The following is a 23259-nucleotide window of genomic DNA, read 5'->3' as shown; positions in this document are numbered from 1 at the left end:
CTCTTTTACCCAGAGTAATAGTCCTTCACCCAGAGTAATAGTCCTTTACCCAGAGTAATTTATTTCACAAAATGCTGGAGTAACTCAGCAGGTCAGGCAGCATCTCAGGAGAGAAGAAATGGGTGACGTTTCGGGTCGAGACCCTTCTTCAGACTGATGTCAGGGGGGCGGGACAAAGGAAGGATATAGGTGGAGACAGGAAGATAGAGGGAGGACTGGGAATGGGGAGGGGAAGGGAGGGACAGAGGAACTATCTAAAGTTGGAGAAGTCAATGTTCATACCGCTGGGCTTCAAGCTGCCAAAGCGAAATATGAGGTGCTGTTCCTCCAATTTCCGGTGGGCCTCACTATGGCACTGGAGGAGGCCCATGACAGAAAGGTCAGACTGGGAGTGGGAGGGGGAGTTGAAGTGCTCTGCCACCGGGAGATCAGGTTGGTTAAGGCGGACTGAGAAAGACTGTTTGGGTCCTTGGATGGAGTTGAGAGGGGAGGTAAAGGGACAGGTGTTGCATCTCCTGCGGTTGCAGGGGAAAGTGCCCGGGGATGGGGTGATTCTTGGTTCTTACCCAGAGTAATAGTCTTTTACCCAGAGTAAGCAAATCGAGGACCAGAGGACATAGGTTTAAGGTGAGGGGGATACAATAGACAATAGGTGCAGGAGTAGGCCATTCGGCCCTTCAAGCCAGCACCGCCATTCAATGTGATCATTCACAATCAGTACCCCGTTCCTGCCTTCTCCCCATACCTCCTGACTCCGCTATCTTTAAGAGCTCTATCTAGCTCTCTCTTGAAAGCATCCAGAGAATTGGCCTCCACTGCCTTCTGAGGCAGAGAATTCCACAGATTTACAACTCTCTGACTGAAAAAGTTTTTCCTCATCTCAGTTCTAAATGCCCTCCCCCTTATTCTTAAACTGTGGCCCCTGGTTCTGGACACCCCCAACATTGGGAACATGTTTCCTGCCTCTAACATGCCCAATCCCTTAATAATCTTATATGTTTCAATAAGATCCCCTCTCATCCTCCTAAATTCCAGTGTATACAAGCCTAGTCGCTCCAGTCTTTCAACATACGACAGTCCCGCCATTCCGGGAATTAACCGAGTGAACCTACGCTGCACGCCCTCAATAGCAAGAATGTCCTTCCTCAAATTTGGAGACCAAAATTGCACAAAGTACTCCAGGTGCGGTCTCACTTGGGCCCTGTACAACTGCAGAAGGACCTCTTTGCTCATATACTCAACTCCTCTTGTCATAAAGGCCAACATGCCATTAGCTTTCTTCACTGCCTGCTGTACCTACATGCTAACTTTAAGTGACTGATGAACAAGGACACCCAGATCTCTTTGTACTTCCCCATTTCCTAACTTGACACCATTCAGATAATAACCTGCCTTCCTGTTCTTACCATCAAAGTGGATAACCTCACATTTATCCACATTAAACTGCATCTGCCCACTCACACAACCTGTCCAAGTCACCCTGCATCCTCATAGCATCCTCTTCACAGTTCACACTGCCACCCAGCTTTGTGTTATCTGCAAATTTGCTAATGTTACTTTTAATCCCTTCATCTAAGTCATTAATGTATATTGTAAATAGCTGCGGTCCCAGCACCGAGCCTTGCGGTACCCCACTAGTCACTGCCTGCCATTCTGAAAGGGACCCATTTATCCCCACTCTTTGTTTCCTGTCTGCCAACCAATTTTCTATCCATGTCAGCACCCTACCCCCAATACCATGTGCTCTAATCTTGCCCACTAATCTCCTGTGTGGGACCTTATCAAAGGCTTTCTGAAGGTCCAGGTACACCACATGCACTGGCTCTCCCATGTCCATTTTCCTAGTTACATACTCAAAAAATTCCAGAAGATTAGTCAAGCATGATTTCCCCTTCGTAAATCCATGCTGACTCGGAACGATCCTGTTACTGCTATCCAAATGTTCCGCAATTTCTTCTTTTATAATTGACTCCAGCATCTTCCCCACCACTGATGTCAGGCTAATTGGTCTATAATTCCCCATTTTCTCTCTCCCTCCTTTCTTAAAAAGTGGGATAACATTAGCTACCCTCCAATCCACAGGAACTGATCCTGAATTTATAGGACATTGGAAAATGATCACCAATAACGATCTAATAGGAACCCAAGGGGCAACATTTTTCTTTACACAGAGGGTGGTGGGTGCATGAAACATGGCGCTGGAGGAAGTAGTTGAGGCAGGTACCATCACAATGTTTAAGAAACATGTAGGCAGGTACATAGATAGCACAGGTTTCGAGGGATATGGGCCAAATGCAGGCAGGTGGGACTAGTGTAGCTGGGACATGATAGTCGGCATGGGTTGGGCCGAAGGGCCTGTTTCCGGACTCTATGACTGTGGTGGCTCTGTTTTGGCAAGCTTATTCTGAGCAGATACTTGCAAAGGGCCCAGATGGAATATATAAAAATGTTTTTCTCTTCTCCATCATATCACCGGGTTCAAAGAGAAGATGGAAATTAATTAGTTATAGTGTAATACAGCTCGGAAACAGGCCCTTCGGCCCAACTTGTCCACGCCGACTAACATGCCCCATCTACACTAGTCCCACCTGCCTGTGCTTGGTCCATATCCCTCTAAACCTGTCCTATCCATGTACCTGTCTAACTGTTTCTTAAATGGTGCAATAGTTCCAGCCTCAACTACCTCCTCTGGCAACTTGTTCCATACACCCTCCACCCTTTGTGTAAAAAAGTTACCCCTCCGGTCCCTATTAAATCGTTCCCCTCTCACCTTATATATCCTCTGGTTCTTGATTCCCCTACTCTGGGTAATAGTCTCTGTGCATTTACCCAATCTATTCCCCTCATGATCTTGCACACCTCAATTGAAAAATACACCATGGAAGCAGGCCCTTCAGCCCACCCAGTCCCCGCTGGCCATTGATCACCCATTTCCATTTTCGCACACACTAGGGGCATCTTACAGACGTCAATTAACCACCAAACCCGCACACCTTTGGGATGTGGGAGGAAGCCTAAGCAGTCACAGGGAGAACATGCAAACTCCACACAGACAACACTCAAAGTCAGGATCAAACTCGGGTCCCTGGCACCATGAGGCAGTAACTCGTCCATTGTACCACCCTGACTTAACAAACGTAAATATCTCTGTCTGTGTATCTCTGTGTGTATGTGCATGTGTGTTTGTGTCACTTCGTGTGTTTGTCATGCTTGTGCATATGTGCACGTGTGCATGTGTGTGCATGTGTGTACCTTAATCTGTGTGTTTATATGTGTTTGTGCGTGTGTTTATTTGCGTATCTGTTCATGTGTGTTTATATGCTTGTGCGTGTCTGTGTATGTGTGTTATATGTGTGTCTGTGTGTGTGTTTATATGCGTGTTTGGGTGTGCATGTGCGTGCACGTATGAATCTGTGTGCTTGTGTGTTTATATGTATGTCTGTGTGTGTGTTCGTGCATGTCTGTTTGCATGTGTGTGCGTGTATGTGTGTGCGTGTCTGTGTGTTTATATGCGTGTGTGTGCGCGCGCGTATGTGTGCGTGTTCGTGTGTTTATATGCGTATCTGTGTCTGTGTGTTTACATGCGTATCTGTCTGTGTTTATGTGCGTGACTGTGTGTGCGTTGCGTGTGTTTATGTGTGTGTCTGTGCGTGTGTGTGTGCGTCTGTTTATATGCGTGTCTGTGTGCCAAGGTCATTTGTAACGCACAAGGTTAAAAGCCTCAGAGGCTTTCATTGACAAAGATAGCGAATCTTCTCCTGCGTCGGAAGGGGGGGGGGGGGGGGGGATGTGTGAGGGGGATATCAGTGCAACAAAAACAGAACAGAGTAAAGGAGGTCCTTTTCCTCCACAGACGTTTATTAGTTTAATCTCTTCAGTGTCCTCAAGAGAATCAATATCTGCTCTGCATCCCATTTACCCGAACCCAGGATGACTGGAGGGAGAGAGGGGAGGGAGAGAGAGAGAGGGGATGAAGAGATGGGGAGGGGAGGGGAGGGAGAGATAGGGGGAGGACAGGGAGAGATAGGGGGATGGGGAGGGGAGAGGCTGGGGCAACACAGCCACAAACCTTCACAGACACTAGGAACTGCAGACGCTGGAATCTTCAGCAAAACCCAAAGTGCTGGAGGAACTCAGCGCGTTGGGCAGCATCTGTGGAGGGAATGGCCTGATGATGCCTCAGGGGCCTGAAGAAGGGTCCACAGACCTGCCTGACCCGCTGAGTTCCTCCAGCATTCTGTCTTCACACAGAGAGTGGTGAGTCTGTGGAATTCTCTGCCACAGAAGGTAGTTGAGGCCAGTTCATTGGCTATATTTAAGAGGGAGTTAGATGTGGCCCTTTTTGCTAAAGGGATCAGGGGGTATGGAGAGAAGGCAGGTACAGGCTACTGAGCTGAATGATCAGCCATGATCATATTGAATGGCGGTGCGTACAGGCTCGAAGGGCCGAATGGCCTACTCCTGCACCTGTTTTCTATGTTTCTATGTCTTTTGCTCAGGATTGCTATGCCTGCAGTTCTTTGCATCCTCACATAAAGCAGAGTGTTTGTTTGTTGTTGATTGGTTCAATGGGACGTTATTGCTGTGTACTTGCGGTGGCACCTCATGGCGCCAGAGGCTCGGGCTCGATCCTGACCTCCGGTGCTGTCTGTGTGGAGTTTGCGTGTTGGTACGGTACTATATTTGCCACATGTACCGAGGTACAGTGAAATTCTTTTTTGTACACAGTTCACCACACATAAGCACTTAGATATATCTTAGATAAGCATCTCAGCTACAGTACAAGTTAAGCTGCCAACTTCCTCACTCCCAAATACGGGACAAGGTGACGTCACCGCCCCGCGCCCCACGTGACCTCACCCCATCCAGGCGGCCGCCATTGGTGGAGCGGGAGCACGTGGCCGTTGGCGGGGTGAGGTCACGTGGGGCGCGGGGCGGTGATGTCACCCTTTGTCCCGTATTTGGGAGTGAGGAAGTTGGCAACCCTACTAATACTGGACAAGGCGGTCCCGTACGGGACAAACTAATTTAGCCCAAAACACGGGATGTCCCGGTTAATACGGGACAGTTGGCAACACTAAGTACATGTGTGTAGCATTAGTACACTGATCAGTCTGAAGAAGGGTCTCGACCCGAAACGTCACCCATTCCTTCTCTCCAGAGATGCTGCCCGTCCCACTGAGTTACTCCAGCGTTTTGTGTCTGCCCCAGTACCACACTGACACAGTACAGAGTCACCAGAACTGGAGCCATTTTCAAGTCGCAGTTGTTGTGGTTGTATAGTTGTTAACCTGACCTTGAACGCCCGTCGTCCTGGTGGCATTGCCGGGTCACTGGTCGGGTCGCCAACTGTCCCGTATTAGCCGGGACATCCCGTATCATCATCATATCATATATATACAGCCGGAAACAGGCCTTTTCGGCCCTCCAAGTCTGTGCCGCCCAGTGATCCCCGTACATTAACACTATCCTACACCCACTAGGGACAATTTTTACATTTACCCAGCCAATTAACCTACATATCTGTACGTCTTTGGAGTGTGGGAGGAAACCGAAGATCTCGGAGAAAACCCATGCAGGTCACGGGGAGAACGTACAAACTCCTTACAGTGCAGCACCCGTAGTCAGGATCGAACCTAAGTCTCCGGCGCTGCATTCGCTGTAAAGCAGCAACTCTACCGCTGCGCTACCGTGCCGCCCGTATTTTGGGCTAAATTAGTTTGTCCCGTACGGGACCGCCCTTGTCCCGTATTAGTAGGGTTGCCAACTTCCTTACTTCCAAATACGGGACAAAGGGTGACGTCACCGCCCCGCGCCCCACGTGACCTCACCCAGCCAGCGGCCACGTGCTCCCGCTCCACCAATGGCGGCCGCCCGGGCAGGGTGAGATCACGTGAGGCGCGGGGCGGTGACGCCACCCTTTGTCCCGTATTTGGAAGTAAGGAAATTGGCAACCCTAGTCACTAGGCACTGTCTGTGGGTGACGCCATCATGTGTAGGAAGGAACTGCAGATGCTGCTTTACACCGTAGATACAAAAAGCCGGAGTAACTCAGTGGGTCAGGCAGCATCTGTGAAGAACAAGGATAGGTGACATTTCACAGAGTGCTGGAGTAACTCGACGGGTCAGGCTGCATCTGTGGAGAGAAGGAATCTGCTATCTGCTTGTGGGAGATTTCTCTGGGAGTTTTCCTGTGGCCAACACCCCAGTGGCCGTAAGGTATTTGGGGAGAAACCAGTGGGGCCTTGGGCGCTGGAACAATGCTGGCCTTGCCTTTTACTCAACAAAGCCAAGATAAGCCAAATGTAACTGGTGCCAAGGCTGAGGCAGCAGCTTTGTCTTAATTATGATGTTCAACCAGCTTCAAGACAAAATATATAATTATCGCAGGAATTTGCAAGGTCAGTCCGCAGTCAAGGTTGGCTGTTTTTGAATTTGTAAAACAGCAAGTGCTGCAAATGTCCTTTGCTCAGGCATGGAACAGCACTCATCTCAAATGTTTCATCCTCCCCTCGCCTCCTCCTCCTTTCCCCATCTCCTCACTTCTCTTCTCCCCCCTCTCTTCTCTTCTCCCTTCGTCTCTTCTCTCCTCCCCCCCACTCCCCACCCCTCCCTCTCCCCACCCCTCCCTCTCCCCACCCCTCCCTCTCCCCTCCTCTCTCCCCTCCCCTCTCCCATCCCCTCACACAGATACACAGCAAGATTACTTCGCCTGTGGAACCCTGTAGCTGACCCCACACACAAACAGTTCAGGGCGATTTTACAGAGGGCCAATTAACCTACAAACCTGCATGGCTTGTGATGTGGGAGGAAACCAGAGCACCCGTGGGAAACCCACACAGTCACAGGGAGAACGTGCAAACTCCATATACAGACAGCACCCAAGGTCAGGATTGAACCCAGTTCTCTGGCGCCATGAGGCAGCGGCTCTACCCGCTGCCCCACCGTGCCGCCTTTATCAAATACGTCAACATTCGTGCAACAAGAAATGATGAAGTGTGAATTATCAATACGGCACCAGTTGTTATTGTGCAATGTTCAGCTCTCCTGTAGTTTGGTGAAACTGGGCTCCAGTCACTCATTCCTCTCACATTGAATATATTAAGGCTGAGATAGATAGATTCTTGATCAGTGCAGGTGTCAGAGGTTATGCAGAGAAGGCAGGTGATTGGGGTTAGGATGGAGAGATAGATCAGCCATGATTGAATGGCGGAGTAGACTCGATGGGCCGAATGGCCTAATTCTACTCCTATTATGACCTTAATGCCAGGAGACTGTCGTTCTGCCCAGCTTTGATGGCGCCACAGATGCCTACTGTCATTAAATGGTTAATGTAGTTTATAACCTCAGCACTACCCGTTTCGCCACTATGCCACCCGTTTCTGCTGCCTTCATTATCTGGGCTTTAACAGGAGCAGAGACACGGGCAGCATAGTGGCACAGTGGGTAGAGCTGCTGCCTCACGGCGCCAGAGACCCGGGTTCCATCCTGACTACGGGTGCCGTCTGCACGGATTTATACGTTCTGGTGACTGCGTGGGTTTTCTCCGGGTGCTCCGGTTTCCTCCCACACTCCAAAGATGTACAGGTTTGTAGGTTAATTGGCTTCTGTAAATTGTCCCTGGTGTGTAGGATAGAACTAGTGTACGGGGTGATCGCTGGTCGGCGCGGACTCAGTGGGCCGAAGGGCCTGTTTCCACGCTGTATCTCTAAACTAGACCAGAGAGAGAGAGGATGGCAACCCAGATCAAAATCATACCCAAATGCAGACCCAAATGCAGACCCAAAACCCAGACTCAAATGCAGGCCGATCAAAATCATTCCTAACACATCTCCTGCACACACACACACACGCATGCACACTCACAATCATACACACGCACACAATCATACACACGCACGCAAGCATACACACACACGCATGCACTCACGATCATACACGCACATACATGCACACAAGCATACACACGCACGCACACTCACAATCATACACGTACGCACACACACGCATGCGCACACTCACAGGCTCAATCATGCACGCACACAGGCACACACACGCTCACAATCATACACGCACACAAGCATACGCACGCACTCATACACGTCCGCACACACACACGCAAGCACACACTCAATCATACACACACACACATACTGACATGCATACATGTACGCAAGCACACATACAGGAACACAAACACATACACACGCGTACATACATGCGCACATGCACACACAAAATCATACATGCATACACACACACACAAGCATACACACAAGCACACGCTCACATGCATACATGTACGCATGCACACATAGAGAAACACAAACACTTACACACACATACACAAATGCGCGCATACACACGCAGAGCTGGGACAAGCTGCCCACACATGCCTGCCATATGGTTTCCATGACTGTCAGGGGTGCAAGTGGTTCAGTGCCGTCTGCATGGGCATGGTGTAGTGAGGAGAGACCGCTCTGTCTTTGTACCGCACCAGCGCTGGTCTCAGTGGGTGGGAGGGGAGGGGAGGGGAGGGGAGGGGGCAGGGTAATCCATTCTCAGTGACAATGACTGCACTAACAGCACCGCCCGTTCCCAGTCTCCCTCGTTTGTGTCGTTATCAGGATTTATTAGTCTCGCCTGCACTGGGGACAGGCAGGTTGCCGTAGTAACAAGACCGGCAGCATCTCCCTCCAAATCAATACAGACAGCAGCCACACACTGCTGCCGCAGTCATTAACCCCAGCACTGTGCTTACACTGACTCACTGGCCCACACCACTGCCGCATCTTACTCACTGCACCACTGCTGCTGTAGCCACAGCAGAGAGAGTGTGTGTGGCCTCACACAGCAGCCAGCGATCCCCACCCACACCCATTCCCCACCCGCAGGGCAGGAACGGGGTACTGATTGTGGATGATCAACCATGATCACATTGAATGGCGGTGCTGGCTCGAAGGGCCGAATGGCCTCCTCCTGCACCTATTGTCTATTGTCTATTGTCGACACACCTCACCCACACCCCAAGCCCAACTAACCACCCTGCAGTCCCTACCCATCCCCACCCCAACACACCCCCAACCCGCACACGCCCCGGGCAGACAGAACAGACGACGATGTTCGTGAATGGGGGCACACCACTCATAACTGACATAGCAGCAGAATCAGGCCATTCGGCCCATCAAGTCTACGCCATTCAGTTACGGCTGATCTATCTCCCCCTCTCAACCCCATTCTCCTGCTTTACTTTAGTGATACATCACAGAAACAGGCCCTTCGGCCCACCGAGTCTGCACCGACCAGCGATCACCTGGACTAGCATTATCCTACACACTGGGGACTTTGTGTCTACAAACCTGTACGTCTTTGGAGTGTGGGAGAAATCCGGAGATCCCGGAGAAAACCCATGCGGTCACAGGGAGAACGTACAAACTCCGTACAGACAGCACCCGTAGTCAGGATCGAACCTGGGACCCGGGTCCCTGGCACTGTGAGGCAGCAACTCTACCGCTGCGCCACCGTCCCTTCTCCCTGTAACCTTTACTAATCAAGAACCTATCTTTCACCTCTTTAAAAATACCAATTGACTTTGCCTCCACAACCGTCTGTGGCAATGAATTCCACAGATTCACCACCCTCTGACTAAAGACATTCCTCCACATCTTTCTAAAGGTACGTCCTTTTATTTTGAGGATGTGCTCTCTAGTTCTAGAATCTGCACTGCCAATCTGAAGAAGGGTCTCAACCCAAAACGTCACCCATTCCTTCTCTCCAAAGATGCTGCCTGTCCCACTGAGTTACTCCAGCACTGTGAAACGTCCCCATTCCTTCTCTCCAGAGATGCTACCTGTCCCGCTGAGTTACTCCAGCACTCTGTGTCTGTCTTTGGGTTACAATCAGACTTGGATCCCAGCCACCAAATGAAATCAGTGTCATCTGGCGTCGGCACTTCACAGCTGCTCGACTGTCAACGAAACCCTCGGTTTTCAAGCTTCCAAACATTTGTCCTGATCTTTAGCAGCTGAAAAAAATGAACAACCGACTCTGCAGTCGACCAGTACTGGTGTTCTGACTGCACAAATAATGTTCCGTTAATCTGGCGGAACCCTCTGCTGAGCTACATAATCCCACTTGAGCCTTTAATTGTGTGGTAAAGGGAATCAGAATAGTTCAGCAAACTTGGCCAACCAAGGCTCCGCTCACAGACACCCTGTTCATCGAGTAGCAAACACGTCTATCCTTGCTCTGCCGACAGCTGCCGTCAATGTTACATTTAGCTCTCAGCAGCAAAAGGCATGTGGTGACACCAGAGAGATGTAGATGTAACCCAGTCTGTCACACACACCACACTCCCCACCATTGTAGATGTAGCCCGGTCCACCACACACACCACACTCCACACCATTGTAGATGTAGCCCGGTCCACCACACACACCACACTCCACACCATTGTAGATGTAACCCAGTCTGTCACACACACCACACTCCCCACCATTGTAGATGTAGCCCGGTCCATCACACACACCACACTCCACACCATCGACTCCATCAACACCACACTGCCTTGGAAAAGCAGCCAACAGAATCAAAGCACCTCCAGATTCAGGAAGTTTATTCCCAGCTGTTATTTGGCAACTGAATCATCCTACCACACCAGAGAGCGGTCCTGAACTACTATCTGACTCTCGGAGCCTTAATCGGACTTTGCTGGCTTTACCTTGCAGTAACGTTATTCCCTTGTCATGTATCTATACACTGTAATGGCTCGATTGTAATCATGTATTGTCTTTCTGCTGACTGGAGAGCACGCAACAAAAGCTTTTCAGTGTACCTCGGTACACGTAACCATAAACTAAACAACAAACAACTCAACTACACATCAAAAAAACCTTGTCCCACCCCGGTCATTCCTTCCTCTCCCCACTCCAGTCCGGCAGAAGGTACAGAACCTTGAAAGCGCGCACCACCAGACTCAGGAACGGCTTCTTCCCCTCTATTATCAGGCTTCTGAACGATCTTTCCATAAGCTAGGGTACTGTCCGATTCACCTCTACCCCATTACGGACATTGGACTTTGTCTCTGGAACTGATGCGCTACAATGCTGAGAACTATATTCTGCACTCTGTATCCTCACCGCACTGCCATTCAATATGATCATGTCTGATCATCCAAAATCAGTGCCCCGTTCCTGCTTTTCCCCCCAAATCACTTGTGTCATTAAAGTATTCCATTTTGCAGCAGCGGGCAGTAGCTAGGACTGTTCCGTCAACTTCTGTAACTTCATCGGCTCCAAAACGTGGTGACACTTGTGTGCTGCCCAGGTGAGGTCTGCTACACAGGTTGTGTGCAAACTAATCACCTGACTGGACCTCGGTACATGTGGCAATGACGTCTCACTGGGCAGGTTGGAGATGGATCTGGCCGTCTATAGGATGGATCTGAGGCTGCTAGCCCAATGCAGTGCAGAGAGGTCAACTGTTGGCAGAGACGTGAACCTTCTCTGTCCGCCAGATGCATACAAAAGACCTGTGGTCGGGATTTCAAAAGAGCCTTAGAGGTATTTAGTGTCGAGGCCAAGACTTATTTTTCAATCAACATCGTTAACATTCCCCTGGTTCTCCAGACAGTTGCCAAGCGCAAGCCGTGTGGGCTCCATCAGAAAAGAACACACTTCAAATACGAGTGCCACAGGTCTGGAAGGGGCTGTGGAAACACTTCCATTATTTCATACTTTCCTTTATTCCACTGCAGAGAATTGTGGACGCAGCCCAGACCATCATGCACAAACAACTTCCCTTTCATCGACTCCATCTACACCTCACGCTGCCTCAGCAAGGCCAGCAGCCCTGATCATCACGCACAAACAACTTCCCTTTCATCGACTCCATCTACACCTCACGCTGCCTCAGCAAGGCCAGCAGCCCAGACCATCACACAAACCAACCTCCCTTCCACTGACTCCATCTACACCTCACGCTGCCTTGGCAAGGCCAGCAGCATCAACAAGAGCCAGTCTCACCCCGGTCACTCCCTCTTCTCCCCTCTCCCATCAGGCAAGAGGTACAGTCGTGTGAAACGCTCATCTCCAGATTCAGGGACAGTTTCCTCCCAGTTGTTATCAGGCAACTGAACCGTCCTATCACTAACCAGAGAGTGGTCCTGACCTCTCATCTACCTAATTGAAGACCCTCGGGCAATCATTAATCGGACTTTACCTTGCACTAAACGTTATTCCCTTTATCCTGTATCAGTGCACTGTGGACGGCTTGATTGTAATCATGTACAGTCTTTCCACTGACTGGATAGCACGCAACAAAAAAAGCTTTTCACTGTACCTCGGTACACGTGACAATAATAACCTAAACTAGACTATTTCAGTCGAAGCAGGACTATACTGGATGGCAGCTGCTCAACAGTGAGTGAAACACTCAGAGCCCTGGGCTCTTGCCGATCAGCCACTGGTACTTTAGGCTTCCAGTGTTGTGGAGAAAACTGTGTAGGAAGGAACTGCAGATACTGGTTTAAATCGAAGATAGATACAAAAAGATGGAGTAACTCAGCGGGACAGGCAGCATCTCTGGAGAGAAGGAATGGGTGATGTTTCAGGTTGAGACCCTTCTTCTGAGGCAGCAACTCTACCACTGGGCTTTGAAGGAGAGAGCGGGTAGGGAGGGAGGGATAGCGGGGAGCACGGGTAAAACCAACGGCAACAGAGAGAGGAGGAGTGGAACATTGGCGATATGACCAGCTGTGCATCTGCTCACCATGGCCCCACACACTGCAGAGACGATCCACCTGGATGGTTCTAGAGATGAATGAACTTGAGTCCCGGGACTTCGTTTCTTTATTCCCTGGCACGTCATTGACAATAATAGTCCCCACGTTTCAAATGAAAAATTTTGAGAATCATCCATATTGGGAATCGGTCTGAAGAAGGGCCCCGACCAGAAACATTGCCTCGCCATGTTCTCCAGAGATGCTGCTGTTACTCCAGCACTTTGTGTCCTTTGCTCACGATTCCAGCATCTTCAGTTCCTTTTGTGGATGGCACGCCCAATTTGGTGTCAACAAATTCAATGATTTTCAATAATAATCCAACAAGACCATTAGACATAGGAGCAGAATTTAGCCATTCGGCTCATTGAGTCCACTCCACCATTCAATCATGGCTGATCTATCTCCCCCCCCCCCCCCCCCCCCGACCCCATTCTCCTGCCTTCTCCCCATAACCTTTGACATCCGTACTAATCAAGAACCTATCAATCTCTGCTTTTAAAATATCTATAGAATTGGCAATGAATTCCACAGATTCACCGCCTTCTGACTAAAGAAATTCCTCCTCATCTCCGTTCTTATTGTTTCATGGCCAGTGTTTCGTATACTTTTGTTTAGAGCTACAGCATGGAAACGTGCCCTTCGGCCCACCGAGTCCGCACCAACCAGCAATCCCCCACACTCTAGCACTAACCTACACACCAGGGACAACTTACAATTTACCAAAGCCAATTCACCTACAAACCCACACATCTTTGGAGTGTGGGAGGAAACCAGAGCACCCAGAGAAAACCCATGCAGGTCATGGGGAGAACGTACAAACTCCGTGCAGACAGCACCCGTAGACAGGATCGAACCTGGGTCTCTAACGCTGTGAGGCAGCAACTCTACCGCTGCACCACCGTGTTGGTGAAGCTAGATTTTTCATTAATTCCAGAATTATTTAATAACTTGAATTTAAATTCCCGCTGCTACCATGTGTGAGAGTGTGTGTGCGAGAGAGTGTGTGTGCAAAGGTATGTCTGTATTAGTGTGTGAGAGTGTGCGAGGGAGAGTGTGCGAGAGTGTGTGCGAGAGAGAGTGTGCGCGAAGGTGTGTCTATGTGTGTTTGAGAGAGTGTGTGTGTGTGTCTGAGTGTGTATGTGTGCCCGGGTGTGTGTGTGTGTGTGTGTGTGAACGCGTATGAGAGCGTGTGCGTGTGTCAGCTCTCGGTAACTGTTTGATGCACACATTTCTGTGAACCAGGGGAGAACCAAGACTGCAACCTCCAGCAGGGAGAATCAATAGACAATAGACAATAGGTGCAGGAGTAGGCCATTCAGCCCTTCGAGCCAGCACCGCCATTCAATGCGATCATGGCTGATCACTATCAATCAGTACCCCGTTCCTGCCTTCTCCCCATACCCCCTCACTCCGCTATCCTTAAGAGCTCTATCCAGCTCTCTCTTGAAAGCATCCAACGAACTGGCCTCCACTGCCTTCTGAGGCAGAGAATTCCACACCTTCACCACCCTCTGACTGAAAAAGTTCTTCCTCATCTCCGTTCTAAATGGCCTACCCCTTATTCTCAAACTGTGGCCCCTTGTTCTGGACTCGATGATGTATGAAACGTAAACCACTGCATCATGGACAGGAGGGGTCCTTCACCAATCATCGATTCCTTGTGCAGACTGTGTGCATGACTAGAGTCTGCAATCCCCGGGGGGAAACTGCAGCCTCACTGTCAGGATCAGAATAACAGGTTAGCTGGCGATAAAATATTCATTATGCATCGCGCTCTCCGATTAGTTGTTTAAAAAAAACCACAGGAACATATTAACCCATAAAATGCCAATAACAGCGCTTGGTTTGGTCAGGGCATTGCGTACAGGAGTCAGGAAGTCATGATGCAGCTTTACATGACATTAGTTTGGTTGCATTTGGAGTATTGCGTGCAGTTCTGGTCGCCCCCTATAACAAGATATGAAGGCTTTGTAAAGGATGCAGGAGAGGTTCACCAGAACGATGCCTGGATTAGAGGGTATTCAGGGTAAGATTGGCACGGTGGTGCAGCAGTAGAGTTGCTGCCTCACAGTGCCAGAGACCCGGGTTCGATCTTGAATATGGGTGCTGTCTGTACACCCATGGCTTCCACTTCTCCCAGATGACTGTGCCTCTAATGTCCAAGGTACAGACTCCCATTGGGACCCATCTTCTCCCACCCACCCACCCACCCAAGCCTGCAACCCATCCCACTGTTCCACAGACAGCAGCCAACACGATGCCAAGATGTCGCCATGTTTCACCTTCACACCCGGTCTTGCTGAGCGCCCCTCATGATCTGGGGCACCCGAACCGTGTAGATCCAAGGCAAGTGCCAGGTCTAAATGGCATCGATGTCGTGAGTTAGCCAAGCAATGATAGTCTGATGAAGGGTCACCCATTCCTTCTCTCCAGAGATGCTGCCTGTCCCGCTGAGTTACTCCAGCTTTTATGTCTATCAACAATAGTCATCGAGCTATGCACGAGAGAAACACGCCCTTCGGCCCACATTGTCCATGCCAGCCGCCATGGCATCATGGCCTAGTCCCATTTGCCTGCATTTGGCCCATATCCCTCCAAACCCTTCCTATCCCCGTATTTGTCCAAATCCCTTGAGAAAGTCAAGTTTGCAGACGACACAACGGTGATCGGGCTTATCACCAACGGGGATGAAACAAACTATAGAGCGGAGGTGCAGAACCTGGCGGACTGGTGCTCGGATAACAACCTGTCCCTAAATACCACCAAGACCAAGGAGCTGATCATCAACTTCCGTAGGTCACATAACGGGGAATATGCCCCGATCTCTATCAACGGGGTCAGTGTGGAGAGAGTGTCCAGCTTCAAGTTTCTGGGCACTCACATTTCGGAGGACCTAACATGGTCCAATAACACTGCTGCGCTGGTCAAGAAGGCACAACAAAGACTGTTCTACTTAAGAACACTGAAAAAGTCTGGTCTACCCCAACAGCTGCTGACGACCTTCTACCGCTGCACCATAGAGAGCATCCTAACGCATGGCATCCCTGTGTGGTACCTCAGCTGCACGGAGGCAGAAAGGAAAGCTCTACAGCGGGTAGTCCATAGAGCTCAGAGGACCATCGGAACACAGCTACCAGCCTTGGAGGGCATCTACAACACACGATGCCTCAGAAAAGCCACCAGCATCCACAAAGACTCTTCACACCCCTGCAACAGTCTGTTCGAACTCCTTCCATCCGGCAGACGATACAAGGCCTTCTACGCCCGCACCTCCAGACTCAGGAACAGCTTCATCCCCAGGGCCATAGCTGCTATGAACCGGTCCTGCTGAGCCGGATGGTCACAGCGCATAGATCAACTTGCACTTTACCCTGTCTAAAAACTGTTACAATTGTCTCGTTTCGTTGGGTTGCTGGTAATTACTTAAATTATTGCATCGTATGGGAGGCGCATTCCCAATCTCGTTGTACCCCTGGGTACAATGACAATAAAGATATATTGTATTGTATTGTATGTGATAGAAACATGCATGTGAAGAGACAAAATGAGTCGAACACATCCTGGGACCAAACAAGAACATCACAAATGTGGGCTAGTACATGGATAGCAAAGGCTTTGAAGGATGTGGGTGAAACATGGGCAAATAGTGCTTGGCTTAGTGGGGCACTTGGTCAGCATGGAGGTATTGGGTTGAAGGGCCTCCTGCCGTGCTCTAGATTTTGAGCATCTGCTCCATCTGTGCAGATGCTCAAAATCAGAAATAAAATTGGAAAATGCTGGAAAAACCCGGCAGGTCAGGTAGCATCTGTGGAAAGAGAAGCAGTTAGTGTTGTAGGTCTGAGACCCCTCCTCTGCTGGAAATGGCTGGGTTTCTCCAGCATTTCTTTCCAGCAAAAGACGTTCTTTTAGGAAAGAGATGAGGAGAAATTTCTTTAGTCAGAGGGTGGTGAATCTGTGGAATTCTTTGCCACAGAAGGCTATGGAGGACAAGTCAGTGGATATATTTAAGGCAGAGATAGATAGATTCTTGATTAATACGGGTGTCAGAGGTTATGGGGAGAAGGGGGAGAAGGCAGGGAAATGGGGTTAGGAGGAAGAGATAGTTCAGCCATGATTGCATGGGGGAGTAGACTCGATGGGCCGAATGGCCTAAGTCTGCTCCTATCACATGACCTTATTATCTGTTTTTAGTTCAACGGCATGAAGTCATGGTTAGCCAACGAGGGACAGGTTGACATGGCGACGGGGCCTAAACCTTTGGAATTGGCAGCCAACAAAGTTAGGTGTCCATGAAGGAACTGCAGATGCTGGTTTACACCGACGATAGACACAAAATGCTGGAGTAATTCAGCGGGTCAGGCAGCATCTCTGGAGAGAAGGAATGGGTGACGTTTCGGGTCTGAAGAAGGGTCTCGACCTGAAACGTCACCCATTCCTTCTCTCCAGAGATGCTGCCTGTTCTGCTGAGTTACTCCAGCATTTTGTGTCTACCTTCGTTCTTGGCGAGTACTTTTCAGAGTCTTTCCGAGTCACACAGGATGGAAACAGGCCCTTTGGCCCAACTCATCCATGCTCATCCCCTTTGCTAGTACTTGGCCTATGTCCTTCTGTCCTCTGCATGTTCCCGCCCAAATGTCTTTTAAACATTGATATGGTACCTGCGTTTATCCCGTGCTGAGGGTCCCGGTTGCTGCTTCATGGATGAGACCGCAGGTTGGAGAGGTTGCGAGAGTAGCCCAGGCAAGAGCGATCTGTAAAGGGCACATATTGGAGAGAGTCAACACTTAGGTGGCACGGTGGCGCAGCGGTAGAGCTGCTGCCTCACAGCGCCAGAGACCCGGGTTCCATCCTGACTACGGGTGCTGTCTGTATGGAGTTTGCACGTTCACCCCGTGACCTGCGTGGGTTTTCCCCTGGTGCTCTGCTTTCATCCTACACTCCAATGACGTGCAGGTTTCATAAGATCATAAGTGACAGGAGCAGAATTGGGCCATTCGGCCCATTGTCTACTACACCATTCAAGATTCTTGATTCGTACGGGTGTCAAAGGCTATGGGGAGAAGGCAGGAGAATGGGGTTAGGAGGGAGAGATAGATCAGCCATGATTGAATGGCGGAGTAGACTTGATGGGCCGAATGGCCTAATTCTGCTCCTGTCACATGACCTTATGACATATTGGTCGGCATAGACAATAGACAATAGGTGCAGGAGTAGGCCATTCAGCCCTTCGAGCCAGCACCGCCATTCAATGCGATCATGGCTGATCACTCTCAATTAGTACCCCGCTCCTGCCTTCTCCCCATACCCCCTCACTCCGCTATCCTTAAGAGCTCTATCCAGCTCTCTCTTGAAAGCATCCAACGAACTGGCCTCCACTGCCTTCTGAGGCAGAGAATTCCACACCTTCACCGTTCTCTGACTGAAAAAGTTCTTCCTCATCTCCGTTCTAAATGGCCTACCCCTTATTCTTAAACTGTGGCCCCTTGTTCTGGACTCCCCCAACATTGGGAACATGTTTCCTGCCTCTAATGTGTCCAATCCCCTAATTATCTTATATGTTTCAATAAGATCCCCCCTCATCCTTCTAAATTCCAGTGTATACAAGCCTAATTGCTCCAGCCTTTCAACATACATGGAGAAGTTGGGCTGAATTTATTAAACAAAAACAATTGAAGCAAACTGTATAAGCATTATTTTAACAAACCTTTTAATTACAGAGTTAGGATGTTGGAGTTTAATTATTGATGCACGGTTAGAGGCCACCCAGCCCATCAAGACTGTATCAGCGCTTCCCAGAGTAATCCTGATGGTCCCATTTAATAGCCCTGACTGTTCCCATCTCCCTACAGATCAGAGCCCTTGTCTGTGGATCTACTCTCACTAAACCTGACACAGCGTGTCCACTTCCATCAAATTCCAATCTTGCACTCAACGTTATTGCGGTTATCCTGTATATGTACACTGTGGACGGCTCGATTGTGATCATGTAAAGTCTTTCCGCTGACTGGATAACACACAATAAAAGCTTTTCACTGTACCTTGGCACACGTGACAATATACTAAACCAAAATTAAACTAAACTAAAAATGTCGTTACTCCAAGGAAAACAGCAAATAACAAGGAACTGCAGATGTTGGTTTACATCAAAGAAAGAGAGCTGGATAGAGCTCTTAAGGATAGCGGAGTCAGGGGGTATGGGGAGAAGGCAGGAACGGGGTACTGATTGAGAATGATCAGCCATGATCACATTGAATGGCGGTGCTGGCTCGAAGGGCCGAATGGCCTCCTCCTGCACCTATTGTCTATTGTCTATAAAGACAAAAAAGTGCTGGAGTAACCCAGCGAGTAAGTAAGATTAGATTGAGTTTGCCAAGGTCATTGCAGGTTTAGAGAGAGATAATGAAGGGCAGCTGTTCCCATCAGCAGATGTTGTGAGGATCGGGGAGAAGCGGGGATTTAACATTTTGAGCAAAAGATACGAGGAGGATGTGAGGACATTTTAATTTGAACACTTCAGCTCTAAGGTTGAAGCTAAGGCTGTTATCTTTAGAAGGTCACAGAGAGCTGGAGTAGCTCAACGGGTCAGGCAGCATCTCTGGAGAACATGGATAGGTGAGATTTCAGGTCGGGACCCTTCTTCAGACTGATTGTAGGTGGGTGAGGAAGAGGAAATCCTCTCTCCCAGCTTTCCTTCCCACCTCCCTGCATTTATTGAAGAAGGGTTCCAACCCGAAACGTCACCTATCCATGTTCTCCACAGATGCTGCCTGTCCCGCTGAGTTATTCCAGCACTCTGTGAAACGTCACCTATCCATGTTCTCCACAGATGCTGCCTGACCCGCTGAGTTACTCCAGCACTCTGTGAAACGTCACCTATCCATGTTCTCCACAGATGCTGCCTGACCCGCTGAGTTACTCCAGCACTTTTCTGGATAAGGAGCAAACTCAGTCAAGGAGGGAGCTGAAAGCAAGGGAGAGAACAGGGAGGCAGAGGGGGGCAGAAAAACAAAAGACATTGGAGCAGAATTAAGCCATTCGGCCCATCGAGTCTACTCCGCCATTCGATCATGGATGATCTATCTCTCCCTCTCAACTCCATTCTCCTGCCTTCTCCTCATAACCCCTGACACCCATACTGATCAAAAACCTGTCAATCTCCTCAATACCCAATGACAGCCTCCACCGCCATCTGTGGCAATGAGTTCCACAGATTCACCACCCTTTGACTAAAGACATTCCTCCTCATCTCCTTCCTAAAGGCACCTCATTTATTACTGAGGCTATGATCTGGAGGCCAATTCACTGGATGTATTCAAGAGAGAGTTAGTTTCCATAGCCACCCTTCCACCCACCCATACCCACCCTCTCCCTCTCCCTAACACCCATACCCACCCTCACACCCATACCCACCCTCACCTCCTACCCTCACCCACCCTCTCCCTCCCACCTACACCCACCCTCTCCCAACCACCCATCCATCCTCTCCTTCCCACCCACACCCCCCTCTCCCACCCAATACCCACCCTCTCCCTCCCACCCAACATTCTCCCACCCATCCCTCTTTCCTTGCCCATACTCTCTCCCTCCCCACCCATCTCTCCCCCTCCCTCCCCGCCTATCTCTCCCCCTCCCTCCCAGCCCATCTCTCCCCCTCCCTCCCAGCCCATCTCTCCCCCTCCCTTCCAGCCCTCCCCACCCACCAACCAATATGCTTCAAGCCACAGATCGAGGTTGTGTCAAACCACTCCCCCTTCCCACCCCAGGCACCAGCTCCGGCCAAATCATTGTGCCAGAGAGGAACACACTGCACTGCCCCCCCCCCCACACACACAACACACACACACACTGATACACACACCACACTGATACACACCACACACACAGATACACACACCACACACACACCACACACACACACACAGATACACACACAACACACACCACACACACACACACTGATACACACCACACACACAGCTACACACACCACACACACAGCTACACACACCACACACACACCACACACACAGATACACACACCACACACACATACACAGATACACACACTGATACACACACACAGATACACACACACAGATACACAGACACCACACACACAGATACCCACACCCCCACACACACACAGATACACACACCCCCACACACACAGATACACACACACCCCCACACACACAGATACACACACCCCCCACACACACACACTGATACACCCCCCCCCACACACACACTGATACACACACCACACACACTGATACACACACCACACACACACACACAGATACACACACACACACAGATACACACACCACACACACACACAGATACACACACCCCCACACACACTGATACACCCCCCCACACACACACACTGATACACACACACACACACTGATACACACACTGATACACACCCCCCAACACACACTGATACACACACACTGATACACACACACCCACACACACAGGCACCCCCCCCCCCCACTGATACACACCCACACACACACAGACACACACACATAGATACACACACACTGATACACACACTGATACACAGATACAGACACCCCCCACACAGATACACACACTGATACACCCCCCCCCCCCCCACACAGATACACACACTGATACACCCCCCCCCCCCACACACACACACACACACTGATACACAGATACAGACACCCCCCCACACACACACTGATACACCCCCCCCCCACACAGATACACACACTGATACACCCCCCCCCACACACACACACACACACACTGATACACAGACACACCACACACACAGATACACACACTGATACACCCCCCCCCCCCCCCACACAGATACACACACTGATACACCCCCCCCCACACACACACACACACACACTGATACACAGACACACCACACACACAGATACACACAGACGCACACAAAGGTGACGGGGCCAGCAGGCAATGCAGTGACTTACAGAGCCGGGGTTGCTTGTTCCGCAGTCGGGAGGTGTGGGCTGGCGGGGAGGGAGCTCGCTGGAGCCGGGCGGGAGAGGAGTAGAGTAGAGTGGAGAGTAGAGTAGAGTAGAGTAGAAGGGAGAGAGAGAGAGGGGGAGAGAGGAAGCGGAGAGAGAAAGCGCCGGCGCTCCGGCTCCAGTGTCAGGTTACAGCGCAGATACTCCGGCACAGGGCCGGTCACCCACAAACCCATGACCGGATCAGCCGCGCCGCCGGAACGGATCGGATCGGATCGGATCGGCTCCCCAGCTCTCCCACCCCCACCCTCTCCACTCCGGCTGGACAGGACGGGGTCTCGAACCCGCGGCTCCAGCCCCGACTGCAGTCAGCGCGCTTTCAGGTTTCTGCACGGGTTCAGTTTAGTATATAATTTTACATCTGAATAAAGTTTATTTTTGAAATGTTTACAAAAAAAAAGGTTATACTGAGGGGCCTGGCGAAAGTGGTTGTGTACCGAGTGAGTGGGTGGGTGGGGGAGAGAGAGAGAGAGAGATGGGTCAGAGAGTGAGATTGGGGTTGAGTGAAGGGTGGAGGAAGGAACTGCAGGTGCTGGTTTATTCCAAAGACAGACACAAAGTGCTGGAGTAACTCAGTGGGACAGGCAGCATCTCTGGAGAGAAGGAATGGGTGACGTTTCGGGTCGAGACCCTTCTTCAGACTTGTAACGATAACAGAGGGTAAACAGAGCGAGGGAGAGGGTGTAAAGAGGGAGAGTGAGTGGGTGTACAGAGGGAGTGTGATCTGAGGGATAGAGAGGGTGAGGGAAAACAGAGAGTGGTTGAGGGTGGGCTTTACGAGGGAGTGAATACTGTGGGACCAGTGCATACAGTGGGTGAGATTGAGATACCAGGAGTGCAGGACTAACCGTGCCTCTAGCTAATCTATACTAATCCCAGTTCACTCTCCCTCATAAGTAGACACATAATGCTGGAGTAACTCAGCAGGTCAGGCAGCATCTCTGGAGACAAAGGAATGGGTGACGTTTCGGGTCGAGACCCTTCTTCAGACTGATGTCAGGGGAAGGGGCGGGACAGGGATAGAATGTATTCGGAGACAGGAAGACTAGTGGGAGAACTGGGGAGGGAATAGAGAGGGGAAGCGGGGCCTACCTGAAGTTAGAGAAGTCAATGTTCATACCGCTGGGGTGTAAACTGCCCAAGCGAAATATGAGGTGCTGTTCCTCCAATTTGCGCTGGGCCTCACTCTGACAATGGAGGAGGCCCATGACAGAAAGGTCAGATTGGGAATGGGAGGGGGAGTTGAAGTGCTGAGCCACCGGGAGATCGGGTTGGTTGAGTCAGAGTGAGCTGAACTCTTCCTCATTCCTCTTGACTGCCCCCCCAGATCCCAGTATACACCCTCACACACACACAGTTATTTACAGTGGCCTGTTAACTCACCACCGCAACTACCCAATAACTTTCTCACCTAATGCAAATTTCTTTCAGTTCCTCCGTCCT

At 50.2% G+C, this 23259-nt stretch overlaps 2 protein-coding genes across 5 annotated transcripts in view; one reads left to right on the top strand and one right to left on the bottom strand.

Moving 5' to 3' along the window:
- LOC144610448 (zinc finger MIZ domain-containing protein 1-like) overlaps nt 1–21957 on the bottom strand; it is a 99913-nt gene extending 77956 nt beyond the window's left edge. For all 3 annotated transcript variants that reach the window (XM_078429125.1, XM_078429126.1, XM_078429127.1), the window contains exons 1-2: nt 21760–21957; nt 17440–17532 (exon numbers count right to left, since the gene is read on the bottom strand). The gene's annotated coding sequence lies outside the window, so the exon portion shown is untranslated. The remainder of the gene's footprint in view (nt 1–17439; nt 17533–21759) is intronic.
- Nucleotides 21958–22053: 96 nt separating this feature from the next.
- The window catches only part of LOC144610403 (poly(ADP-ribose) glycohydrolase-like), a 34402-nt gene continuing 33196 nt past the window's right edge, over nt 22054–23259 (top strand). The window contains exon 1 of one of the 2 annotated variants that reach the window (XM_078429047.1): nt 22054–22139. The gene's annotated coding sequence lies outside the window, so the exon portion shown is untranslated. The remainder of the gene's footprint in view (nt 22140–23259) is intronic. The other variant, XM_078429045.1, reaches the window with a different exon arrangement.

Source organism: Rhinoraja longicauda, chromosome 36 (genome assembly GCF_053455715.1).
Source record: "Rhinoraja longicauda isolate Sanriku21f chromosome 36, sRhiLon1.1, whole genome shotgun sequence".
In the NCBI taxonomy this organism is placed as follows: domain Eukaryota; kingdom Metazoa; phylum Chordata; class Chondrichthyes; order Rajiformes; family Arhynchobatidae; genus Rhinoraja; species Rhinoraja longicauda.
This window is presented reverse-complemented; position numbering and strand designations above follow the sequence as displayed.